Raw genomic sequence first — 17,595 nt, forward strand, 5'->3', positions numbered from 1 at the left:
TTCTCTAATAGAACTTCCAGTACAATGCTGAACAACAGTACTGACAGTGGGCATCCTCACCTTGTTGCAGATCTTACAGGAAAACCTTTCAGTCTTTCACCATTGAGTATTATGTTAGCTGTGAGTTCTTCATATACGCTCTTTATCATGGTGAGGAAGTTTCCTTCTATTCCTATTTATCTACATTTTTTTTTATCAAGAAAAGATGCTGGATTTTGTCAAATGCCCTTTCTGGGTCAACTGAGATTATGATTTATTTTTCCCCATTCATTCAAAGTTATTTTATCAAATTGATATAATTGCTGATAATTGATAATAACGTTGAAACAACCTCAAATATCTAGGATAAAACAAACTTGATCACAGTATATAATTCTTTTGACATACTGTTGGATTCAATTTCCAAGTATTTTGTTGAGGATTTTTAAAATCCATATTCATAAGAGAAACTGGTCTGTAAATTTTCTTGTTGTTTTATTATCTGGCTTTGGTATTAGCGTGATAAAGGTCTGACAAAATGAGTTAGGTAGTGTTCTCTCCTGTTCAATTTTTTGAAACAGTTTGAGCAGGACTGGTATTAGTTCTTCTTGGAATGTTTGATAAAATTCATCAGTGAAGCCATCTATCTGGTCCTGGGCTTTTCTTTGTTGGGAGGTTTTTTTTGGTGGTGGTGGTGTTTTTATAAATGCCTGTGTTTTATAGTAAGTTTCACTAACCAATTTAAAATTAAGGAAAAAAACGTAAATACAGATATCAGAGCTTCTTAAATTCTAAAGATTAAACGCTAACTTAAATATCAATTGATTTGCTTTTGTACTGGTTTGTTAAGCTGTTGGAATTAAATATACCAGAAATGGAAAAACTTTTAAAAAGGGAATTTAATACATGACAAGTTATCAGCTTGAAGGCTGTGAAAATGTACCAGATAAGGCACCAACAGGCGGTTACCTTTACTCAAGAAAGGCTGATGCTGTCTGGAACACCTCTGTCAACTGGGTAGGCACATGGCAATGTCTGCTAGCTTTCTCTCCTGGCTTCTCAGGGACGTTATCTTTCTGCATCTCCAAACGTTTCTGGCTTGTATGAGCTCTGTCACATCTGTTCTCCGAGCATCTGCACTGGCTCTGAGGTTTCTTTAAAATGTTTCCTCTTTTAAAGGACTCCAGTAAACTAAATAAGACCCACCTTGAATGGGCGGAATCACATCTCCCTCTAATCAAGAGATTACACCCACAACTGGTTGTGCCATGTGTCTGTGGAGAAATGGCAGCTCCCACAAGGTTGGATCAAGATGAAAATATGGCTTTTCTGGGGTATATAACATTTTCAAACTGGTACAGCTTTCAAAATTGAACATTCTCAAAATATCAAGTAGAAAGTTATTACAAATATCAACTTTGCTGTAGTAATGACCTATGTTACTGAACATTTTCAAGTTTTTTTAATTTAAAAAACTTGAAATATAAAGATACAAATGTTTTCACAATTAACATATGAAAATCTAACCACCCAAAATGGGTATCTTGGTTAGCTTACCCATATGCATATTAAATAAAATATAACCATTGTAAAGTCTGGGTTTGTACTATAAGTTTCATAAACCAATTTTAAAGTAAGGCAAACAAGGAAAAAAAATCTACAGATAAAGATACCAGAGTTTCCTTAATTCTAAATATTAAACACAATCATCATTATCTTAGCCATCAAAACTGTGTACATTCTCAAAATATCAAGTAGAAAATTATCAGAAATATCAACTTTTGCTACAGTAATGATCTATGTTACTGAACATTTTCAAGTTTTTGATTTCAGGAAAATATAAAGATACAAATGTTTTCACAATTAACATGAAAATCTTATCTTGTGATATAATATTTAAAATAAGTATTTTCAATATTACTATAGCTCCTTGTGCTTTCTTCTGATTACAGCTTGCACAGAACATCTATTTCCATCCTTTCACTTTCAATCTATCTGTATCCTAGCATCTAAGATAAGTCTCTTGTGAACAGCATATAGATAGATCACATTATTTAACATGTTCTGTCAATCTGTCTTTTAATTAGCGAGTTCAGTCCACAAACATTCAAAATTATTCCATAAAAGCAGTTTTTGGGTTTAGCATCTTATCCTACAGTTTTTATTTGTTAGATCTATATATTCTTTTCCCTCTCTTTTTATCCTTAAAGTTACTCTTGTTAATACTCTTCAATTCTGTACCCTCCTCCACACCTCCCTCTCTAGTCTTTTCTGTCGACAGAGCTCCCTTTAATATTTCTTGTAAGTCAGGTCTCTTGTTGGCAAATTCTCACAGCCATTGTTTATTTGTGAAGATTTTAATCTCTCCCTCAATTTTGCAGGACAACTTGGCAGGATATAGAATTCTTGGCTGGAAGTCTTTTTTGTTCAGAATCTTAAATATATCATACCTTTGCCTTCTCACCTCCATGGTGCCTGTTGAGTAGTCTAAGCTCAGTCTTACATAGTTTCCCTTATATGTAATAAATCTCTTTTCTCTTGCTGCTTTCATGACTTTTAGCTTCTTTTCTACGATTTGACATTCTGGTAAGTATATGTCTTGGAGTAAGCCTATTTGGATTTATTCTACTTAGGATTCGCTGGCTTGTTTGGTTTGGATATTTATGTCTTTCCTAACAGTTGAGAAGTTTTCCCCCATTATATCTTCAACTAGCCTTCCTACCCCTTTATTCTTCTCCATCTGGGACACCAAATAATCCTTATGTTTGTATGCTTCAGTTTCTCTAATATTTCTCTGAGATCAGGTTGCATTTTTTTCAACTTTCTTGCCATTTGTTCTTTGAATGTTTAATTTCATCTGTCCTATCTTCTAATTTGCTTATTCTTTCTACTGCCTCTTGAAATCCACTGTTGTGAATCTTAAACATGCTTTTAATTTGGTCTGCATTATCTTTCATCTCTATGATGTCTGATATTTTTCTTTTCTTTCAAATTCTTCTTTATGGATTTCTAGTGTCTTCTTGATATTCTTTATATCATCATGAACAACCTTAAATAGTTGTTCCAAATTCTGAGTTCCCTTGCATTATTTAATTTGGTCATTTGGCTGGGCCATATCTGCCTCTTCTTTATGCTCCTCCAATGTTTTCTTGATGTCTTTGACATCATTCTGAACAAGTTTAATCAGCAGTTCCAAATTCTGTGTCCCCTCAGGTTATTTAATTTGGTCATTTGGCTGAGCATTATTTGCCTGGTCCTTCATATGCTTTATGGTCTTGTGTTTGGACAGGGCATTTTAATGTCTTTAAAAATTAAGACATTAATAAATAACCTTATTAGGTTATTTCAGATTTACTTCCTTCCCTCATCTGAGATTTTGTATCTACTTCTATTAGCCTTGAAGGTCCCCTTTTGGATTTAGTTTGTCAGTCTTTCCCTGGGAGACCAAGACCCTAATCTCAAGGGTGGGTTAGAATTCTAGTTAGGGCTTTGTTTGAGAACTAGGCAGATACTCAATTTGTCAGAGTGGAGTTTCCCCTTCTCCCCAGCAGATGGCGCTCATGAGTCCTCTTGCCCCTTACGACCCCCTCACCCCGACTGTAGGGTCTAGTTGAATCAAGTGAAAACCCCACAGGACCCCAGCCAGAGCCTCTGAACCTGGCATGAACCAAAATCTACCAACTCTGGGGCTGGGAGATAAGCGGCACGCAACTTAACAAACACTTCTACTGTGTGGCCAATGTATCTAGTGGCCCCGATTTCGGCCCCGGGGATGATGCCAGGCTGTGGAACTGGGTATTTCAGCTTCACCTGCACACAACCAGCCTGGAAATGGCTGGAGGGCAGTCACAGTGCTCAGCTCATCCTGCCTACTTAGCGTTACTTCTCCATCTGCACACACCTGTGGTCTTCAAGGCCACTGTGGGGGGACGGGAGCAGCACCAGGACCTAAACAGGTTTCTTTTGCTGACTGGATGTTGGACCGGCACATTCCATATTCCCACTCCCGGGGGAAGGGTCACCCCATCCTTGTCAATAAAAAACCAGGCACCACAGCAAGATGTCACAAGGACAATGAGTAGGCACCTTACCTTGACTGAGAGGAGTCTATGCATAGGAAAAGCCTATCTGTTCTCTTCCAAGTTCATCACAGATACTCTAGCTATGAAGCTAAAAGGCAAATTTTTCCAACCCATCTCTGGAGGCAGAGTCGTGACAGAGCACATTCACCCTGTTCTCTCCATCCCAGTTTCTGTTTTTTTTTTTTTCTTTTCGCCCAGGGTCTCCCTATCAGGGTAGAAGACCCTCCATGATCATTTGCACCATAGAACCACCGTTCCAAAATCATTTTTCTATCACACACAGTGCCAGAGTGAACTCAGCCCTTCCTACTCTACCATCTTGCCAGAAGTCTCCCCCAGTGATGACTGGTTCAATCTCTTTACTTGTAATTGTTCTGATGAGATCATTTACTTTTTCTACAATGCAGTTTGCTCATGTGTTTCTAGGAATTTGGCCATTTAACCTAAGTTGTCTAATTTGTTAGCAAACAGTGGTTCATATACCATCTCATGATCCTTTTATTTATTTCTGTGGGGTTAGTAGAAATGTCTACCCTCTCATTTAGGATTTTACTTATTTGTGTCTTCTCTCTTTTTATCTTTGACAGTCCAGACAAAGGTTTGCCAGTTTTATTGATCTCTTGAAACTACCAACTCTTGGGTTTAGTAATGCTTCCTATTATTTTATCATTCTCAATTTCCTTCTGTTTGCTTTGGGATTTGTTTATTGTTTTTCTAGTTATTCCAAGTGTGACGTTAGGTCTCTGATGTTACCACTTTCTCACTTTATTCTTTAGTAACATAAGCATTTAATGCTATCACTTTATCCCATACATTTTGATGTTATATTCTCAATTTCATTTATCTCAAGATAGTGATTTCCATTGTAATTTTTTCTTTAACCCTCCGACTGTTTAAGAGTATGCTGTTTAGCTTCCATGTTAGTGGATTTTCCAGTTCCTGCCTGTTATTGATTTCTAGCTTCATTCATACTGTCAGAGAAGATGGTGTGTATAATTTCAATCTTTTTAAATTTATTGAGACTTGTTTTGTGCCCCAACATATGGTTAATCCTAGAGAATGATACATATGCACTTGAGAAGAATGTATATCCTTCAGTTTTTGAGTGCAATGTTATGTATATGACAGATAAGTCTAGCACTCTGTTTTCTTATTGATCTTTTGTCTAGATGTTCTATCTGCTGATCAAAGTAGCATATTGAAGTTTCCAACTATTATTGTAGACGTATCTGTTTTCTCCCTTCAGGTTTACCAGTTTTTGCTGCATATATTTTAGGGCACCATGGTTAGGTGCATAAATATTTATGATTATTTCTTCTTTTTAGATTGTAAATTTATTAACATATAGTATCCTTCTTTGTCTCTTTAACAGTGTTCCACTTAAAGTTTGTTTTGTCTGATACTAGCATAGGTATTCCAACTCTGTGTTGGCTACTATTTGCATGGAATATCTTTGTTCATCCTCTCACTTCCAATCTATGTCTTTGGGTTTAAGGAGAGTTTCTTGTAAACAACATATAATTGGACTATGCCTTTTTGTTTTTAAATCTTTTCTGCCAATCAGTGTCTTTTGATTGAAAGTTTAATCCATTAACACTCGTGTTATCACTATAAACGCAATACTTACTTCAGCCATATTGTCCTTTAGCTTTTATATATCACATCTTTTATTTGACTTTTTCCTTTATTGCAACCTCCTTTTTCTGTATAGTTGATCTTTGTGATGTGTCTGATTGATGCTTTACTCATTTCCGTATGTTTTTGAAATCCTTTCTTTGTGATTACTCTATGGTTTGCATTACACAGCCTACATCTATAACCTAGTAATTTGAAAAGATATCAACTTAGCTTCCAAAGCATTCATGTTCTCTTTCCCATATCCCTCTGTTTCCCCCTTTATGTTTGCTTGTTTGTTTTGTCCCACATTACATCTATACCTTATGAGTCCATTACCAGGAAATATGAGTTTTTCTTTTTCTTCTATAATTGTATTCTGATTTTTATTGGAATTAAATAGTAGACTTCTGTACCGAGGATAAAGTACCATTGGGTTTTGCATTTCCCTTTTAGTTACCTTTACTGAAAATCTTAATTTCTTCAGAATACTCCAAGTCACTGCCTCTATTTTCCTTTCAACCTGAAGAACTCCATTTAGTTAGTACTTACTTCTTGTAGAACAGGTCTTTTGTTGACAAACTCCCTCAGTTTCTGCTTATTTGTGATTATTTTAAACTATCCCTCATATTTGAGGAAAGTTTTGCCAGATAAAAAATTGGGGCAATTTTTCTGATTCAGTACCTGAAATACGTCATGCCCTCTCACCTTCATGGGTTTTGATGAGAAATCAGCTTTCAGTCTAATTAAGGCACCCATATACAATGAATTACTTTTCTTTTGCTGCTTTCAGAATTCTCTCTTTATCTTTAGCATTTGACATTCTGATTAGTATGTGTTTCAGAGTGGATCTATTCGAGTTTATTCTGTTTGGACTATGTTGTGCTTCTTGGATGTGTATATTTCTGTCTCCCATAAGAGTTGGGAAATTTTCAGCCATTAATTCCTTAAATATGCTTTCTGTCCTTTTTGATTTCTCTTCTCTTTCTGGGCCTCTCATGATGCATATGTTTGTACACTTCATGCTCACTCAAATCCCTGAGACACTGCTTAAGTTTTTCTATTCTTTTCTCTGTTTTTCTGACATGATTTTGATTGTCCTGCCTTCTATTTCCGATTCTTTCTTCCGCATGTTCAAATCTGCTGGTGTATGCCTCTAGCGTATGTTTAATAGCCATTATTGTGCCTTTCATCCCCCAAATTTCTGCTATATTTCTTTTTAAACTTGAAAGTTCTTTATTCTATTCATACATTGCTTTAATATACTGTAGCTCCATATACATATTTCCCATTATCTTCAACTTTTCATTAGTTGTTCCTCATGTGATTCCTCTGTACTTTTAATTTGTTCCCTTGGATATCCCTTGTTTCTTAGTATGGATCATAATATTTTGCTGATATCTTAATATTTGATTAATTTGATGTGTTAACTCTGAAAGCCAGTTTCGCCCTTTCGTCTAGAGCTTTATTGCCGAATAGCTTTGTGTTAAGGCTCTTCTTTGACGCTTGGCCCACTTTATTCTAGACCTAAAGAATAGCCCATGTTTGTTTAAGTTTTCTCAGTTTTTCTCTGTATGATCCTGGCCCTGTATATGTCGTATAATTTTTAACATCACACTTCTTCTACAATAATTTTACCTCCAGAAGAAAGCTTCCTTTCTTCTGTTCCTTCTTCAGGAATCTTAGTTCTGTTTGTTCTTGTGCAGAATTTTTTACCCAGCTCCTATAACTTCTTTCAATTCAACTCCCTCCCTCAGTCAGTACCTCCCTTTTTCTTACACTTTTTAGTTCTGGGATCTGTCCTGTCTTAAAGCAGTTCAGTCCCTCGGTCCCACCCCACCCTCTTTTTTTGTTGTTGTTGTGAGGCTTTTCTGTCTCTGGTTTCTTCCCTGTTAGGGCATCCTGACCCAGGAACCTAGACAGGATAAATCCAGAGAGATGGGTCAATCCAGAAAGGTTTATTTCGCATTTAGGTGGTCCAGCCAACAGACACTGGACTGATATGCACATATTATGCCAACAGTTCTGACGCAGTCTCTGTTTCTCTCTTTTTTTTCCCCTTGGGAACCCTTTTGAATGCAGCACACCTTAGCCACTTGTGTTTCTGTCTGGGTCTCTGTGGTCTTGGGTCCCTGTGTCTGATATGCATGGGATTCTAACTCACTGTTGTGAATGGTTCTTTATAGTGCATCTGCAGCATGAGCGACCCTGGCTATACTGTCTCAGTGTGACTCCCAAGCTGTGCAGTAGCAAGCAAGAGGGAGGGGTTCAGATGGGAAGTTCTAAGAGAGAAATCTACTACCTGATCTTGGAGATTAATTCGAATTTTCTTCAATTCAGCATTTATGGAATCCTTCTTCAGTCTCTATCATACTCTAGAATTCTAACCAAGAGGGAACTGTCTTTTATTTATTTACTTATTTATTTATTTACTTACTTACTTATATGGGCATGCACTGGGAATTAAACCCAGGTCTCTGGCACAGCAGGCAAGAACTCTGCCACTGCACCATCATTTCCAGCCCTTTATTTTATTTTTATTTTTGGGGGAACTGTCTTTTTATTAGTTGATTCTGAGGGGAGACTTTTCCAGGGGATGGTTTACATTGCCATGTTGATGAGGTCACTTTAACAGATGTTTTTATATAGACAAGTGTATAAAGATAAAGTAAGTTCAGGCTAGGGTAGGTACCTCTTCTAACATCCCAAATCTCAATGTTTAATTATTACCTGTGTGTCTGCATTCTTGAAAAAAGTATTAATTCTTCAAGGGTAAACACAGTTTTTATTCATCTTTGTATTGCTAGTTTCATACCTCTAATTAGTGTCACTCAATAATGGTTTGCTGAATGAATAAAGAAAAATGAATTAAATACAAAATGCCTATGGATTCATTAAGAGCAGCAAGTAGTTCAGAACAGTAACCAGCATTCTGGAAACTAGATGGTTTCATTTATACTTTGGTTTTTAGAAAAATTTTTAAAAATATAACTTTCATGTGTAAAGGACACCTGAGAGTCATTTACATATTATTTTAAATTTTGCATGAATTATATGTTTAATCAAAAGAAATTTCCTCATAGCAAAACAAACCAAAAACAACACACATGTAGCAAATATACTGAGATACAATGGGAACTGTGTCTAAAATGACATTATGACAAAGAAAACACCACAGCTTTATTAATAATAATGCCTAAGGTCTCAATTACATATAATAGCTTTAGGCATGTTTAAGTTGCAATCAGATATTAAAAAGTGAATCAAAATATAATATGGTTATTTGAAACAATAAATAAATATAATTAAATTGCAAAATACAAAAATTAGAAAAACAGGCCCTGATATATGTGTTTAAACTAGGAGAAAAAGATGTATAAGCTTCAAGAATATAAGTAAACTACAACCAAAGATATCTATATAAGCAATTTCTATTTTAATTCAGAAGTTAAATCTGAAATTATCAAACAAGTTCACATTATTGTGAAATGTACTTCTGCTTGGAATCAATGTATTTTTACATGATATTAATATCAGAAATAGGAATTTTTAGATAACACTGTGAAATAAATATGCTATTAAAAATGCATCCTGTTTCTGATGTAAAGTGGGGTTAAAAAAAAAGGAAAGAAAAAAAGTAGAAAGTGGATTAACTGACCCAGGTGATCAAGCAATGTCTAGAAAATGATTAAAATACAATAGCCATTAAGAAGGACAAAGCACATACCCCTTGCCTCTCCCACTGAATTTAACTAAAAATCCTGGAAATAAAGCATGATGTAATTATCCCAGGATTCTGATTAACAAATAATAGCAGGCAGACTGGTGAAAGAAACCAGAGCTTAAAAGTACAAAAATATGGGAGTTTGTTTCATGGCTTTTACTTTCCATTCACAGTGCCTAGCCTAGATTTCTTAAAGGCAGCACAAATCCAGGAACTATTTACCAAGTGCAGCCAAAAGAGCTCCAAGAGAAACAAATGAGGGCTCCATGGGATGGATGGTTTGGAGTGGGCAAGGGTTTGGCTATAAATGGGCAGAATGGGGAATTTGGGGGGAGGTGATGGAACTGATGTGAATCTTAACTTCATTGGTGATTTTAAGATTCTATGCATTTGTCAAAACACATAGATATGAACACCAACATACCCCTGGATATTTTAATGTATATAATTTCAAAATTTAATTTAAAATGCAAAGATAAAATTTAAAAAATTTAAATCAACATGATTTGTAATGGCAGCATAATATTCCACAGAAAAGAAGTGAGAGCATTTTAAAAATCAACTTCCTATTGTGTTTTCTTTCCTCTAAAGGGCTCAGAGTCTGAACATATACCAAAATGCACAGACTTCAGAGAAGAATTGGAGACGGTGAGCAAAGGAAGTTATGAGAACTAAGAGAAGACATCAATTGCTGTAAAATATGGGAGAGAAAAAGTCTGCATTTTAATCCAGGCAAGTTATCTATCAACTAGAACAGAAGCAACAAAATAATTTAAAAGAGTGGTTATAGAACACTTTCAACAATTTCTACTTTAAGTAAAAAATTAGAAGACATGTAAAGAAACCATAGGATGATATTTACTGTGCAAAAAAAGGCAGTAAAAATGGATTCTAAGATGTTCTAGATGTTGAATTTAGAAAAGATTTCAAAGAAGCTATTATAAGTAAATTCAAATAATTTAAGGAAATTTGGCTTTAATTAATAGATAAAGAATTACAAGAGAAATGGAGAGTATATAAAAAAACACAGAGACATAATTTATAATAGTTGTATAATAATATTCTATGGTTAGGAAGTACCAACATCTAAAAAAAAATTTTCTCTTTTATTCTTAATTTCTCTGAAGAATTCAAACATTGACATAAACTTGGATATGGTAGAGAATACAAAGTAAGACCTTCAGGGCGGGCCACGGTGGCTCAGCAGGCAAGAATGCTTGCCTGCCAGGCCAGAGGACCTGGGTTCGATTCCCGGTGCCTGCCCATGTATATTTTAAAAAAAATAACAAAAAACAAAGTAAGACCTTCATCTAACAAGCTTTCTCACAGAACTTTATATTTAATTAGATTTGATCAGGGGTTAATATCGCACATAGGGATTTAAATGCTCCATTAGATATTAACTGGGTTAGGAGAGGTAAGCATATATTATAGTAAGAGGCTCTCTTATTATCAATAAAGACCCACAATATTTCCTGAATTTTTTTTTACTATTACACTTTAAGTTTTTTGTGTGATTTTGAATATATTTCTATATAAGGTTTTTTGTGGTTGTGCTCCAAACCATAAAACACATATTTAGCTTTCAATAGTCTATACAGAAACAATATTTAATCATTTCAATTGGAATCAAGAAATCTTAGCAGCATGAGTCCATTTATCCTAACCCCTTATGCTAGAGTTCTCTTAAATATTATTCCTACAAATATTGAAAGACCCCATTAGAAAATTTTATACATTTTGCTTTCAACCATTAAAATAATTCAGAGAACTAAAGAGTAGGAAGAGAGACTATTATATAAGCACAAATATTTATTTACTACTTCTATTGTTCCATTTAGTCTTGATGTTCCAAATGTTCATCTGGTATTATTTCCAGTCTATCTCAAGATCTTCCTTTATTAATGTATTCATTTTAGAGCATGTCTTTTGGCTATAAATTACCTTAGTTTTCCTTAGTTCATGTACATTCATTCATGATCTATTCAATTGAAAAAGAATTCCAGTTTCTTTTATCTCCAGCACTTCAAAATGTTTATTTCCTTCTAGTCTTCATTTTCTGATGAGAAATCTGCTCTTTCAAATCATTTTTCCCCTGTGATAATACACTTTTTCCTGGCCGTTTTTAAGATTTATATTATATCCTTAGAGCTCAGCCGTCTGAACATACATTTGGGGGCGGGGAGGGGGGTTGTGCTGTTTGGATGTCGCTCTTTAATCTATAAACTTAATTTGGGAAATTTTTAGTCATTATTTATTTAAATACTTTTTCAGCACTTCATTATTTCACTTCTCCTTCTGGTATGGTACTTTTAAGAACATGAATGTCTCTTCTTTTACTTGTCTTTCAGATTACTGAGGCTCTATTAATTTTATTTTTCAACCTGTTGGGTAATTTCCATTGATATATTTTCAAGTTCACTTCCAATCTCCTAATAAGCCCATCCTGAGCAATTTTTAATTTCAGTTACTAAAAAATCTACTTGGTTCTTCTATATATCATCTATATCTTTGCTGGGAGTTTCTATCTTTCCATTTTTTCAAGAGTGAACATCATTGCCTGCTGGAGAATTTGTCTGATAGCTGCTTTAAAGTCACTGTCAGATAATTCTATTTTGTGTATTATGTCAGTTTTATCTGGTTGTCTTTTCCACCATGAAACTATGAAGCTTTCATGGTTATTTTAGATTGGATCCTGGACATTTTTATATGATATTATGAGTTTTAATGTGATGTTATAAGCCTCTGAGCCATGTTTAAATTCTATTGAAAAATGTTAATCTTTTTATTTTAGGAGGTAATCAACCCTGTTAGGTATTAAAAGATATTATAAGAAAATCAGAGGCCACAAGTTCTAATCTGCCTTCTAAGGGCTGTGGTTCCAATGTCAGCTTAATTTTTAAAGACTTTGCAGCACTATTATGACCTGTCCTTCCTGATAAATGGTCAATCTAGGACCTTAGTACTGAACTATCTATTGTTTTATTTCTCCAAGTATTTGATATAGTGAATACAATCAAATCCACCCAATAGAAGCCAGTGGTAAGCACAAGAATTCCTAAACAAGTTTATGAGGTTCATTCCCAAATTCCTCTGACTCCATGTTCTCCCAATAATTGCTAGTTCTCTGGGGCTTCCTTTTTTGATGTCCTAGACATAACATTGATTATGTATTATGCTTCCACAATTTTGTTTGCATCCAAGGCTAGGCAGTAGTGTTATGGAGGGTGTGGTGGGGCAGGGAGATTTGTTTTTTTTTTAAAGCAACAAAGGTTTGCCATCAGCCTCTCTTGGGATCACAGTTCTACTATTCAGAGAGGAAGTTTCCCTTCCTCAGAGTTTTGGTTTCTATAGCTTCTGTTCCATTATTGCCCAATCCTGACACTAAGGGAGTTGGGGTATGAAAGAAGGGACAGGGGAAAAAAAAGAACAATGAGGGGAATTTCACCAACTCTGAGAGCTAAAAGTTCCTTTTCCCATTCCTAGGCCTAGAACTGAGGGCTGTTCCTGGTGCTTTCTTTACTCATGCTGACATCTACTTCTGGGCTTCAGGCTGCACTGCATCAGATGAGGGGATACCCAAGGCTAAAAACTTAGTAATTTCAGTAGTGGTTCAGTGGTACTTTAAATTCTGGTCTTCTGCTCCAATCCAGCGGCACCTATTTACATCTCAGAATCCTCAAATAGCTGCTCCATGCATTCTATCTAGGTTTTATATAGTTGCATTATGATTATTCCACCTTTCCAGAACAATTCCCTGAGGGATATTTTCTTTTACATGATAAAATATACACATGTGCACATACACTGCACACACTAGTCATAAAGGAGTATCTGATTTAGTAGAGCATCATTGGAGGTACTTAAACTAAGATCAGAAATAAGAGAGAGATGGTCATTATATTCACTACCTTTCAGCATTGTACCAGAGGTATTTAAACAGTGCAATTATACAAAATAAATCAATGAGAGGAATAAGCATGGGTAAAGAAGTAAAACTATCTCTAGTTGTAAATATAACAATATAACTGCAAACCCCAAGAAGCTATAATAAAACTATCTCAAACAATAAAAGAATTCAGGAAAGTAGTAAGATATAAAATTAATATATAAGAATAATCATTCCATATGCATAAACCATAAGTGATGGATATAAGAATAGTTTTTGTTAGCTGCCAAAATACAATATACCAGAAATGGACTGGCTTTTAAAAAGGGGAATTTAATAAGTTGCAAGTTATCAGTTTTTAGGCCAGGAAAATGTCCCAATTAAAGCAAGTCTATAGAAATGTCCAATCTAAGACATCCAGGGAAAGATACCTTGATTCAAGAAGGCCAGTGATGTTTAGGATGTCTCTCTCAAGTGGAAAGGCACATGGCAAACATGGTCAGAGTATCTCTCTGATTTGAAAAGGCACATGGCGAACATGGCATCATCTGCTACCTTCCACTCCAGTTCCCCAGGAGATATTTTCCTTCATCTCCAAAAGTTGCTAGATAGTAGACTCTTTGCTTCATGGTGCTGTGGCATTCTCTGCTTTCTCAGATTCTCCCTCTTTCTCCAAAATGTTTCCTCTTTTATAGGATTCCAATGTAAGCTAATCAAGACCCACTAGAATGACAACCACTTTTGATTGAGTCACATCTCCAGGGATATAATCTAATTAAAGTCTCCAATGTACAGTACTGAATAGGGATTAGAACAAATGGCTGCCTTTACAAAACAGGATTAGGATTAAAACATGGCTTTTCTAGGGTACATATATCTTTTCAAACTGGCACATAGAGAAACCCTGTTTACATAGCAATGAAGATACATTATATACTCAGGAGTAAATTTAACAAGAAATGTATAAAGTCTGTAAAAGGAAAATATTTAAACACTCCTGAAAGATATGAAAAGTGGTCTTGAACAAATGTAAAGGTATCCTCTATTCTTTGATAGAATGACTCAAAGCTCTAAAGATGCAATTTTCCTGATATTAATTTATAAATTCAGTGCAATACCAATAAAAAATCCAAACAAGCTATTTTATGGAGGTAGACAATTTGGTACAAGTTTAAAATGGAAACATAAACATGCAAGATTAGCTGGGACTACTGAATTATTCATTTGAATATGGGTGAAAGGCAAATTTTAGGTTTTATATATATATATATATATATATATATATATATATATATATATATATATACATTACTAGATAAAAAATTAAAAATAAACAGAGGATTGTGAAACATAAACAGTAAACCCTAAAGTAACCTATGGACTACAGTTAATAGTACAATTACAAAAATGTTATTTCACCAATTGTAACAAAGGTACCACACTAATCCAAGGTGTCAATAATACGATAGTATAATATGGGGGCTCTGTTTCTTATGCATAATTTATCCATAAACGTTCAACTTCTCTAATAACAATAATAGCTGGACATATAGAAAAAGAAAACCTATATGGAATACTATCTGTGACAGCCATTAAAATATACTATATAGTCTATATAATTTAAAGAATGCAATACGAGCATATGAATAGACAAATAATCTATAAAATTTTAAATCCAGAATTAGACTTCACTAAATACGGAAGTTTAGTATATGATAAAGGGGGCATCTCAAATCACCATGGAAAGATGGACTTCTTAATAAATGATGATGCTATAACTGGGTATCCATTCAGAAAAGACAAAATTAGACTCATATTTCACACAATAACAGTAAACTACAAATGGATTAGGGATCTAAATGTGTTTTAAAACCAAAATCACACAAGTACTAGAAGGAAACATGGGTACATTCCTCCCTAAATTTGGTATGGGGAAAAACTTTCTAACTATGACTCAAAATCTAAATGCAATAAAAGAACAACTGATGAATGTGACTATGTTAAAGTTTAAAAACCTACATGGCATAAAAATGTCATGAACAAAGACAAAAGGCAACTGACACATGAAAGGATACATTTGCACCACATACCAAAACTGTGGGACAGAGGACCTAAGTCTTGATGGGGAAATGGGGAAGGTGTATAAAAAGACAATTCACATGCATGAAAGATACAAAAATGGCCCTTAAACATATGAAAAATGCTAAATTTACTCATAATTAGAAAAAAATCACATATACAATTACTCACCAACAGAGAAGCAGAAATTTAAAATATGTAGTCTCATATTTTGCTTGTGGGAATGGATTTGGTAGAACCCTTCTGGGGGCAAAGGGAATATGAAATACTTACAAAAACTTTAACACCAATTCTAGAACTTGTCCCTTAAGATACACTTTGAAAAATATGGAAATACATTTACATAACATATTCATTGCACCATTTGTTAATATTTGCAAAGTACTGGAAACAATCTAACTGCCCACACATAAGAGAGCTATTGAATCAAATTTGGTACTTCCACAAAATACTTCCACAAAATGAGGCAGCTGTGAAAAGGACTGAGGAAGATCTCTCTATGAATTGACAGGAACTGTTAAGTACAAAAGCAAAGTGCAAGAGTACCTTTAGTATGCTATACTTCGTGTAAGAAAGAGAAACGTATAACAAAATACACATATATCTTCTCATCTATGCAAAAAAAAAAACCCACACTAAAGATCAACTAACAACTTTAAAGAATAGTTACTTCAGGGGGCTTGCAGGAAAGGGGTATTAAGGAGGGACAATGGGATAGAATGGCTGACACTTTGCTGAGTGTATCTTTTTATATATCTCTGACTTTTGGAATCATAGTACTGTTTCACATACCTCTCCCCCACAAAAAAACAAAACCAACAACAATATTGGTGGGGCCCAAAATTGAATACAAACAGTAAGAAATGAGCATAATTGTATTACAACATATATACAACACAGCCACACTAAAGAGGATGGGGATGAGCAGAATACATACATATAACTTTTGGAAAACAGTTTTGACGGAATATTGTGTGGTTAATGACAACATGAAACATACATAATCATTAGTCTCACTGCTAAATTTGTTTCTCATAGCAATATTGATTAACAATTCTGAAATTACTTTACATATATGCTAGGGCAGAACAAATATTTAAATATATTGCAGACAACGAGATCTAGGTTTCTTACTATCTGAGTAAGAAGCTACAAATATGCAAAGCAAAGTGGGAATGAAAGAATTAACTCTATAGAATGGGATTAGAATTGAAAGTTTCAGTTTGAACTCATGATGTTTATATATACAAATGCACACACACATACATAAGGTAATACAGCAATAAATATAGATATGTATATAGTCTGAGTAAGCATGCATACATTACAAAAACAGTGAGCACACTTTAGTGCCCAAATCTTAGTTTCTAAATACAACAGTTCAAAAAAAAAAAGGAAAAGAAAAGAAAACAAAACAAACCAGGCTCTGCGGTGAAATGCTTGATTCCAGGGCTGCAACAGGGAAAACACAACATGAGTCTGGAGCATCTTGTGGTGTCAGAAAGTAATGAAATGCTCATAAAAGGAAGGGAACTTGTTGAAAGGACACAAGTAAAATAGAACAATTTTAGCAGGAAAAAAAGAGGTAATTTGAATAATTAGCCCAAGAATAAAATTTAAACATCAATTAGTCCACAAAGATACACGCAGAAAACTGAATACATAAATGGGGAAACAGGACAGCTTTTCCTTATAGAAGAATTCCAAAAATAAATGTAGAAGGCAAAAAAGGAAACAATCATTAGGCAAATACCACAGTATTAACTTCCTTAGGCAAATTCTACTGATAGATGCTAAAAATGGACAGAAATTCTGGGGGAAACAATATTTGCATGGTCACAAAGTATCCTTCCAAGACACTTCTTAAACACAAAATGACACATAATAATTTCAGAGGGAAAAATTAACCATATAAGATTTTGACCAAGTTATCAAAGTTAATATCACAAATAATAAGACATTAAGAACATGAATCCTTTGGTATGATAAAATGAGAAGGAATACCTGTGGTCCTTCATGTGGTAATTTTGCTAAAAAGTACATACCATCATTCTAATCATAAGAAAACATCATAACAATCCAAAAAAGGAGCATGTTACAAAATAAACAGTTTTTTATTCTTTATAGTTTTCAAAAGTGTCAAGGTCATAAAAGAAAAAGATTAAAGAACTGCCATAGATAGATAGGAAGAGATCACAAAGACAAGACAACTAAATGCAATATGGTAT

General features: G+C 34.4%; 1 protein-coding gene across 6 annotated transcripts in view; it reads right to left on the minus strand.

The window, feature by feature from the left end:
* The window catches only part of SUPT3H (SPT3 homolog, SAGA and STAGA complex component), a 654,143-nt gene that overhangs the window by 312,520 nt on the left and 324,028 nt on the right, over positions 1-17,595 (minus strand). The gene's annotated exons all lie outside the window — the stretch shown is intronic.

Source organism: Tamandua tetradactyla, chromosome 5, assembly GCF_023851605.1.
Source record: "Tamandua tetradactyla isolate mTamTet1 chromosome 5, mTamTet1.pri, whole genome shotgun sequence".
Classification (NCBI taxonomy): Eukaryota; Metazoa; Chordata; class Mammalia; order Pilosa; family Myrmecophagidae; genus Tamandua; species Tamandua tetradactyla.